The sequence below is a fragment of the Thermobia domestica genome, chromosome 2, assembly GCF_964235325.1.
Source record: "Thermobia domestica chromosome 2, izTheDome1.hap1.1, whole genome shotgun sequence".
Taxonomy (NCBI): Eukaryota; Metazoa; Arthropoda; class Insecta; order Zygentoma; family Lepismatidae; genus Thermobia; species Thermobia domestica.
In genome coordinates, this window is record NC_137455.1 from 163,039,612 (window position 1) to 163,050,683 (window position 11,072).

The following is an 11,072-nucleotide window of genomic DNA, read 5'->3' on the forward strand; positions in this document are numbered from 1 at the left end:
TAGTAATCGGGAAACGATGTACAGATATGTTTTTCTTTCTGTTAAATATAATAAGACATGTTGAAATGGTATTAAGTGTAGAAAAATGTAACATTGAAATACTTAATGATACAATATTTCGAGACTATGTATTCACACTCTCGTTTCGTCATTGTGATTTCCATACGGAAAAGAGCATTTACGTATGAGCTCAGTTATATTTCAGAAGCAGCTTCCGAAAAGCGGTCATATTAGCTCAGTGGTACACCACCGAGCGTTTAAATCGTGCGTTCGATACCCGTTCAGGTGAAATTCTTTTATGATATTCTACTTTCCTCAATGCATGAAAATTATGTAAAATAGTTACATTACAATTCATCAGTTGTATATATCAGTTGAATATATATATTCATATCATCAGTTGTATATATCAGTTGAATATATATATTCATATCATTTCACGACATAAGTAATTCTTATCTTTAAAATATAACATCTGAGGTATTGACAGAACGTCGGTGTGTTATGTGTGAATATTGAATACAAATTTAAAAAATCGTGTAATAGCAATAAATAAGTTATGTAATGTATTTATTTGCAGCTACTTTCATCGCAGATAACTTCTCAATATTCGCATTACAGCATTTAGGTAGAGCATATCGAAAATCGGATCGTGGTCCAAGACAAAAAACTAGCTAGCCCCAAACTGTCACGTAAGAAATTCGCGAATCGCAAAAGTAAAGTGAAGAGATTGAGAGCGGTAATTCCTTAATCGCTCTCTCTCAACTCTCTCTTATCTGCATTTATACACATAAAAGTGTATGTATGTATGTTCCAACATAACTCATGTATGCCTAGGGCAGGGTTTCTCAACCTGGGAGTCGCGGCCCCTAGGGGATCGCGAAGATAGGCGGAAGAGATAAATATAGTTAGAATCTAATACCAGAAAATATTTTTAAATATTATTTTTAATTTTGTTCTGATAGGCATACTTTTGTTTTTTATACACACTGTAAAGAACAATAAAAAATAAGTCTACTGAACATTTTCAAAGGGTGTAGAATTCGTGTTACTATTCGGTTCAAAGTCTTGTCGTCGCGAATTCTGTCGATAAATTTGAAGCTTAAAATATACAAAACGATAATCATGCCTGTTGTTCTGTATGGTTGCGAAACATGGTCGCTTACTTTGAGGGAAGAACATAGACTGAAAGTATTTGAGAACAAGATCCTTAGACGAATATTCGGACCCAAGAGGAACGGGAATGGGGAATGGCGGAAACTTCATAACGAGGAACTGCATAATTTATACGGTTTACCCAACATTGTTAGGGTCGTCAAGTCTAGAAGGCTTAGGTGGGCAGGTCATGTAGCTAGAATGGAAGAAAGTAGAAACGCTTTCAAAATCTTGACTGGAAGACCAATCGGAAAACGACCATTAGGAAGACCTAGGCGCAGATGGGAGGACAATATTAAGATGGATTTCGCTGAGATACGAATACAAAGTAGAAACTGGATCCAATTGGCTAAGGATAGAAGTCAGTGTAGAGCTTTTGTGAACGCGGCATTGAACCTCCGGGTTCCATAGGCCATAGAGTTAGTTAGTTAGTAGAGTTGTTTAAAAATGAATTTAAATCTAAGAGGTATGATATAAAACTAATGAGAACTGTATATAGAAATACTAGAAAAATACACATGCAACAAAACCTGCACATTGAAATACAATTAAAATTAAAACCTAATGAGACACCTAAGCATGGTGTAATTTCACTAGTTCAGCAATGTCCGGTTCAATCTTCATGACGAACATTATCAAGCCATTTTCAACTGATAAGCGATTTCTTATCTTTGTTTTAATGTTTACCATAAAAAACACACTTTCGCACAAGTACGATATAGCAAATGGAATTATTACTTTTAAAGCAGCAATCCCCAGACCAGGATATTCTTCTCTCCTCATCAGGCAGAACTTGTCCAAGTCTTCGTTACAAAAAACCAGTTGCAAAGACTTGTCGCATGATCATTCTATTATTTGGTCAAGAAGTTGTGGGCTTAGATCGGATACGTTAATGGCCTCTTCAATGAAGGAGTTTAACATCCATCTTGAACCAGCACCTTCGTCGTTGGGAATATAGATATTACAGTTACTGTATCCACTGTCAGTGCCGGGCGCCGAAAAAAGGGGCCACACATTTCGGAGGAAGTGTGTTACTCATGTTAGGAAAGTGCATGTGCACATGTGTAAAATAGAAGGAAAAACGTAATAAAATGTGCTCAAAATTAAGGAAAGGTAGGGTTTATTTTGAAAATGTTATTGAGCTTCGTGCCAACCATGGTGGCGCTTCGTAGCTAGTCTGTCGACGTCACTCATATATACGGTGACATCGTACTATACTCTCGCCCCGGGCGCTGATTTTCCATGGCACTGTTCACTATAAACAAAAAAATGGATTCTACTATTATAGAAATAGGTATGTTAAAAATCCCACACAAGCTTATTATAAAACAAATTATAAAAGGGTCGCTGGCAAGAGCGTGTGATAAAAGGGGATCGTGATAGGAATTAGATTGAGAACCACTGGCCTAGAGTAATTTTAACCCCATTTCTTATAGTTTCGAAAAGAGTGCTGTCGGGTTACCTATGGTGAATGGGAGGGGGATACATATAAAAGATTGGTAGAAAATGATCGATATTAGATTCATAGTTTTCGGGGTCGCTTAGATAAATAGTGAGACTTTCAATTTCGCTTAACTCCGATTAAGCTCTCATTAGTAGGGATGGGCACGAACGACTTTTCTTTGAAACTCGGCTCAACTCGAAACAGACATCTTTGAGGTCTACTCTTGCACTCGGCGCGAAAAATATCTTCCAACTCGACTCGGATTAGAGTCAAGTCGAACCAAAACGAGCAAAATCCTGTGTGTAGTCCTACCTGGACAATACATAGACAATAATTATTCTATCATCAATTATACTACTATTACTACAAATAATAATAATAATAATAATAATAATAATAATAATAATAATAATAATAATAATAATTATTATTATTATTATTATTATTATTATTATTATTATTATTATTATTATTATTATTATTATTATTATTATTATTATTATTATTATTATGACAACACCGTGTACAAACATGAACACTAGATGGTTAGTAAAGGAATACTAAAAGCTAGTTGACTGCCGACGTCGGTAGTCATGAACTCTACAAGGCAAAGACATCGTTCATTACTCTAAGCTGTAAGCGTCGGTGGACTACAGATGGTCAACTATTGACCTCTCGCCAGAAATTGGTGGTCTCGCAGCGACGATCCGTGGTGGCCCAAGTTCCATTTTGAAAACTTTACTACCAGCAGCAGAGACGCGATGAAACGCCAACGAACCACAAAATTACTCTCCCAAAATATGTCAAAATGCCTATATGTGTGATTTGTTTATATTTAGGTGAATCAAAAAACACAAAACAAATACCCGGGGTGGACGCAAACTATCAATATTACGATTACTAGGCACGTGTTCTTCTGACTTCTCCACGGAAACGATCATAAAAAGCTTGGTTGTTGAAGGATAAATCATTGACGTCTTAATTTAGCCAATCAGACAAACCCCTACATCTCGAGTTCTAGAAGGTGATACCGCGAACCGTTTCAGATTTATTGCTTCCTGGTGGAGTACTATCCATGAGCAAAATTTGAGCATAATAGCCGACATGCATCTTCGGTGCCTCTTATCTTTAGTACAATTTTAACCAGAGATGGTGTGGGTCAATGAAAATTTGATCCACGACCCACCATGACCCACTATCACCCACCACCCAAATGCCCCATTGGCCCACTCTGATCCATCAACCATCGTGATCCACTCTGACCCACCACCAACTATGAACCACTCTGAACCATTGTGACCAACTCCGACCCACCAAAACCCATCGACATCAACTCTGACCGATGGCCCACGTCCTCCTCTCCATTGGCTAAAGAGGTTACACTTGTAATAAAACAAGACTGTGAAATTATCACTTATCGGAGTTTGAATTTCTACCGTTAATGGCTCAAGCACCTCTCTGTTACAATACTGGTGGGTCTGACCTTTACGATATATAATGGCAAAGTGTTTCTCATCTTCCAAATTAAAATGAATTTAAATTTATCATATATAATTATTTCTTTGTTGCCTTACAGACACATTTCAGTAGAAAATAGGGTGAAATTTGAAAGTTTCAAATCAAGGAAAAGTAGACCAACGTAAAAAAAAACAGAGAGAGAGAGAGAGAGAGAGAAACTAATTTTCTATATAATTAAGCATGCCGTACTAATTGAAAATGTCCATGTAATTAAGTTTAGAATACAAATTGTATGGCCATTTTTCTCTAACTTTATGGCTTGATTGCCTTATGCTCGGAACGCTCCATATATTAAACACCAGCTTCAGCAATTATAAATAGAAAGCAGTGGGTATAAAATTCAAAAAGAACTTTAATTTGCATTACTCAATTTCAACTAATATCAATCGTTTTCGATTATTTTTACAAATCAACCCACTACCAATTTCCAATATATAGAAAATGCACCCCCGTCCCCCCGCTCATAAAAGATAATTTTAAAAAATGCCAGGACATATTCTCTTTATTTTTAATAAAGAGTTATATGCTGAATTTCAGCTCTCAGTTGAACGGCTTGTGAGATACTCAATTTTTCGCTCATGTGGTTCGGATTCCACGTTAATCAGTAGGTCCACGTCTCATATAGCCTCGCTGCTGAAAGGGACGCTAAACTAAACTCAACTCAACTCAATTTTTCGCAAAAATTCGGACTTCTACTCCCCCTAAGGATATGTATTATAATGAAAGTGACACGCGTATGATAACTTCCCAGTTGGGATTGGAGCCTGATTATATACCAAACGTCAATTTATTTGACTTTGCAATTTGACCGTGATGATTACGCAGACATAGTTACTTTCAATTTTTTATGATACATATCCTTATTTCATATGTTACAGATGATTCAAAAATACTTTTTCAAGCAGTTAGCTCCTCTAGAATCTCACAGGCTGCATCCCAAAATCCAACTCCTACTATCCTATGACAATCCAAAAGTGACTGAACTGTTTTTATTAGGAACAAATGACAAAAGAAAAATGGAGATCTTGAAAGTAAAATGTAGAAAAGCTCGGTGCCCCCAATAACTACATATTTCTCCGCCCCTTCATCCCGAACTTAAAAATAAAACTTAATTCGAATATGGTTAATTAGTGAATTTATTACAGTTAAATTCCACTCACTACATGCTACAGCTACAACTATGTAACAAAAAATAACAACTGTGAAACATGTTCTGAATTACTATTAGATTTCTTACGCTATTATTAAACATATTAGAATAGTAAAAGAGGATTGTTCGTGAAATAGTATATTTGCTCTTGATTTATAACTTTTTCATACGGAAAAAAATAAAATATTATTCAAGTTTTAAACTTTGCACTCTGCAAATATTATGCCCTCTAGGCAATGGGACTAATGTGAAATGTGGACTATTGTGGGCTAATGGGAAATGCTGCACTGTTAGCGGCGCTGAAAACTTACGATTCGATTCTAATATCGAATGATTTCGATAACTTTATGTCGCTACGTAACCACCCTGGGTGCTAATGGGAGCTTAGTTGGACTTGAATTGAAAGTAGAACCATTCACCTAAGCGACCACGAAACTATGGATTCGATACTAATATCGACCCGTTTCTAGCATTTTTGATATGTATCCCGACAGTACTCTTTTTCCAGACTGTAAGAAATATAGTTAAAATTGCTCTAGATATATCAGAATTATGTTGAAATACACACATAAATCCACTTTTATATTCTGTATAAATAGAGAGTGAGCGAGCGAGCGAGCGAGAGAAGGCGACTGAAGGCATCACCACTTCCACATTGCAAAAGCATATATCAGGAATTGAATTGAAAATCTATGTAAAGACTTTCTGCTGTGGCATGCTTCACAAGGACAATTCCAGTCTGCTCACGTGACCTTTGGGGTTCATGAATTTTTTTGTGAGCGTTCCGACTTTGGATTCTCTGTTTATACCTTCTGTTTATGCATCGAATAACTTTTCAAGAACATAAATGACATTCTGTATTATGAATGTTGAGAATTACCCTCTATATGACAAATAGCTGCAAATAAATACACTACATGATTTATTTATTGCTATTGAACGAGTTTCTTAAGTTGTATTTACATCCTCATATATAATACCGACCTACTGTGAAAATTATCTCAGATGTTATATTTTAAACATAATAATTACTATGTTCTGCAATGATTATGTTATATATACACAACTTATGTATTCTAATGTAATTATTTTATATAATTTTTCATGCATTGCGGAAAATATAATTTATAAAAAGGGTTAATCTAAACGGGATTCGAACTCAAAACCTTATGATTTGAAATCCGACAGCTTACCAATGAGCTAGCACAAGGACTTCTAGAATTATGCTTCTAGCGATGTATAACGTATCTCAAGATAATTATGACATTCATATCCATTACAAACGCTGTTTCTGTTCTACTTTGACTTTTATTTTAGTACTCAGGCGATAATTATGTTCTATTTCTTAACTTTGAGCATTCTTTTACATATGGAAAGATTCTTTAACGTATTTAAATGTTCCATTACGTATGGAGAGCTAAATGACAAACAAGCATGTGCTGACATTAAAATAAAAAAGGTTTCGAAATATTGTATCATTAAGTATTTCAATCAATGTTGCTTTTTTAAACACTTGGTAACAAGTCTTATTATATTTAAAAGAAGAAAAACAAATCTGCAAACTTTTTCCCGATTGCAAAGGCTGGCTTGGAGGTTCGAACCTGGCTGACTTTTTCCCGAAGATACCCGAAGCTGGACTTAGAAAATTATTGCCTCAAAACACCAGTAAAGAATGCGCTCAACCTTTTTGAGACAAGGTGTACGTGCTATTACGTTACAACTAATTTTGTTAGATGAAATTCCTCTAAGTTTACATTGATAAAGGTGTGGAATATATGCAGAACACTGATCAGTTATATCTGACTGATTTTCGAAGTGTATTTGCTGAATGAAAAACATTGCCGCCACCCATACTTCTTGTTTTCCATCTTATCAATAGTATCATGAACTATCGCAATTTCCACTACCAACAAACATGTTGAACAGACATAGGAATTCCATCCCGTTCTTCGCTACAGGTTTTCCATAGACCAGTGAGGACAATATTGTATTTTAAGCAGTCCAAATGCACAGAAACCATTGGGTTGGCGATAGATAGGAAGGGCTTTTGACTAGGGATACTATATGTCCCGGAATCGTACCGAAATCGAGATGTGTGTCCCGGCGTCCCGAAAGTAAATTTCGGGACGCATAAATATCCTGATTTTCAGAGAGCAAGAGAAAAATAGTTTCTTTTTCTCAACATTTTAAATGATTCTCTTTAGTTTATGATATAGCAGAACGAAGTACAAGGAGAGTTAAATATAATCCATAACAACATTTACTGTAATATTGTCAGTGTTCCTCTTTATATCCATGTGGAGGTCAGAAGTTGATATTTAAAGCTTGCTCTATGTTACAATATTCATTTCCACTCATTTCCTTTGAATTTCTGGAGCCACCGTGTCCGATAATGCAAAGGAGAAAGATATATAAAGTAAATGTGTTAACATACATTGCATTGCTTTGTTTGATTTTTGATCCAATATTTCCCTTCCTGTACATTGGAAGCATCATCTGGGATTAGGCTTCCGAAGAAATATCGATATTTCACTCATGGTTCACGTTAATGTTATTATTATTTTGTTAAATACTCGGTTTTAGGTATACTCACTACATCAGTGCAAAGAAGTGAATATAACTTTGCTCCTTTTGATTCGCACATTTTAAAGATGGACACATGGTGTCCTGGATTTTCATTTTTGAAGCATACTATCCCTACATTTGACAGAAATGATAGAAAAGGAATGAAAGAGATTCTCGTTTCCTGGTTCATATCATAATAAAACCGCAGGATGGGATTGCACGCTTTGTCTTCGCTTATCTACATCTAGTTCTTGGTGGCTCGTACGAACAAGGGATACTAGATTGGAGTCACCATGGTTTCCTGGAAATAGGCAAAGTTTACCTTCACGTTTTTGTTTACCTTACATACCTGCAACTTACCCTTATAACCACATCTGGCGTAATCACTCTCTGCGAGAAACTTTCTCTGCACTGGAGGTAAAACTCGCTACTTTCCCAGAGGTGTCACGGTACAATGTTGACAAAATGTTACCATTTTGTCATCAAGGTCATGTCGTGACTACAAGGGTTACAATCTGTAAGAGTAAACTTTGGTACGCTCTGAATTTTTGAAACTTAAATTTTTCAACCTCGGTGGGGATTGAACATGTGTCCCTTGTGCCCAAAGGCGAGGGTGATACTTCTGAGCCATCAAGGTAGTTAATTTATTTCTCGTACTACTTGTATAATGTATAATTCAACTTTTATTTTGCAGATTTGCAACTGGCAGTTGTGCCGTTAAGAGTTAATGGAGCGTGTTTACATGTGCATCTGCACCTGAAACGATTTAATTTGCACTAAACGTATTAATCCTGTGGAACCCGGAGATCAATGCCGCGTTTACAAAAGTCTCCACTGGATTTTGTACTTATCCGAACCCAGTTGATACTTTGTATTCCTATTTCTGCGAAATCCATCTTATATTGTCTTCCTATCTGCGCCTAGGTCTTCCTAACGGTCGTTCTTCCGATTGGATTTCCAATTAAAACTTTGAAATCGTTCCTACTTTCTTCTATTTTGCCTACATAACCTGCCCAACTGACCCTCCTAGACTTGATAAGCCTAACAATGTTTGGTAAACGGTATAAATTATATAGTTCATCGTTATGAAGTTTTCACCGATCCCCATTTCCGTTCTTCTTGGGTCCAAATATTCGTCTCAGGATTTTATTCTCATCAGTCTGCGTTCTTCCCTCAGAGTAACCTCCTGTGGCCATGTTTCACAACCATACTTATGAAGAAATCAAAACGTATGAATCATCCAGGGCAGTGTTCGAAGTAGGGAAAAAAGCAGAGGTGGTATGTTTTATTACGATTTTGACTCGACATACCGGTTATTTAAATGTTAAAATATAGTGAGGGTGTATCGCGTAAAAGATTGCATTTCTATTTACATAATAACCAAAAAGCACTGGAAAGCTTCTCTTTAGTTACGAGGGGGAGGGGGGAAGGCATGGAGTGACAACAATTTCCGGGAAAAAAATCTCCTTATATTGTATGATACACGAAAATACTCAAAAACCGATTTTTTATATTAACAATTTCCTGCGAGAAAACTCCCGGACCTCCACTTGACTGAGGTATATTCCAAACCCCGGAAGAATCGCCTTCACAGCAAACAAGCCCTAAATCTGCTCATGCTCAAAACACAACATTTATATTAATTAAGACAAGAAGACACACACATACATACGAAAGAAACAATTCAATATGGCACATCAAAGTATAAACTAGATGAACTTTTTTGAAGACACCTTATTTTAAAAACAAAAAGTAGGAAAACAGCGTGTCTACTAAAATTCCAAAATGAAATTTCGTGACCTTTTCTTTACCAAACCATAAACTTTCGTAACATTCTCAAGAGTGAATTTGGGTGCGAATTAGGCGGAATTTTCATGCATGCGATAGAAGCGTGTTTTGCATGCGATTTGGTAGCGTCTAAAGCCGACCATAGACATCTTTGGTGGTGAATTTTGACGTTTTACCCAACAAAATTTTCCAGTCTGTACTTATGATTGTACAGATTTTAAAAAATCATGACCCAAAAGTTAAATTTCGTGACTTTTTTTGACTTTCATGACCGTTTTCTATTTCATGACTTTCTGGCCAACAGACATCCTGGAAAAAGATAACAAAAATGTAGATGTTGTCAACTTAGAAATTATTTCTGCATACGAAATAAAATCTTGTTACGTGCAAAGCTATTCGTTAATTACTGTATATAAAAATAGATTTATTAAAAGTATTTAGCATCTACTTTCCCGTGACGGTACATCTTGATCACTAGAAAACCAAGAGGTGGTATGGCATACCACCACATACCGTCTCTTCGACCACTGACCAGGCACATTTTGTTAGGTATATTGAGAATTCAGAACAAGGAAATAAATACGACCGATTTCCACAAAGCTCAAAACATTATTTCTCTTAATGGCTTGAAAAAAATTATTTGGCATATGTATAATCTGATGTGAGCCTAAAAACCACGTTGACTGACGCTTGTTATTTCTGTTTGGCCAATGTTACAGACTTTTCATCCAACAATAAGGATCTTAAGTACTCAATCATTCACTGAAAATTAGACCTGTAGCCCCATGAAAAAGACTTATCACCAGTACCCACTGCTCTATCCGTATGAACCTGATTACAACACTGGTCTTTTGTAATCACTACGGATGTACAATGTGAATCAAGTGGAGAACTTCCAGAACAAAGAACTCCACACATAATAAGAAGTGGAGTTGAATGATCTACTTCGTGATTTATATCTTCCTTAAGGAAAAAAAAAAATTCTTCATGCCTTAAATAATGTAGTTTATTTCATGGAGAAACAAAGATTAATCACTTCAGATAATGATATGATGGCACAAAGATGCAATTAACAACATTTTAGCTTCGGGTGACGTACTAGCTTAATGAAACAATTGATACCTTATCATCCTGAAGAGTGGGTGTGCTTGTTTATAGACGCTTGAAAGGCGTGTGTTAAGGTTCTATTGCTACTTAACAGTAGTAAGTTTCTGTCTGTACCTGTAGGTTATTCTGTAACTATGAAATAAACTTAGGTAAATTTGTAAGAGATATTTCAAAATTTACTAATTACAAGCAGCACAGATGAAAAGTATATTAAGATATTGAATTGGATTATTACTCGGTCTCCAGAGTGGATTGACGAAGTATTGCTCTGTTTCTTTTGTCTTTAGAACAGCTGTGCAACAGCTAAACATTATACAGTTAAGCAGTTGATACAACGGGGATAGT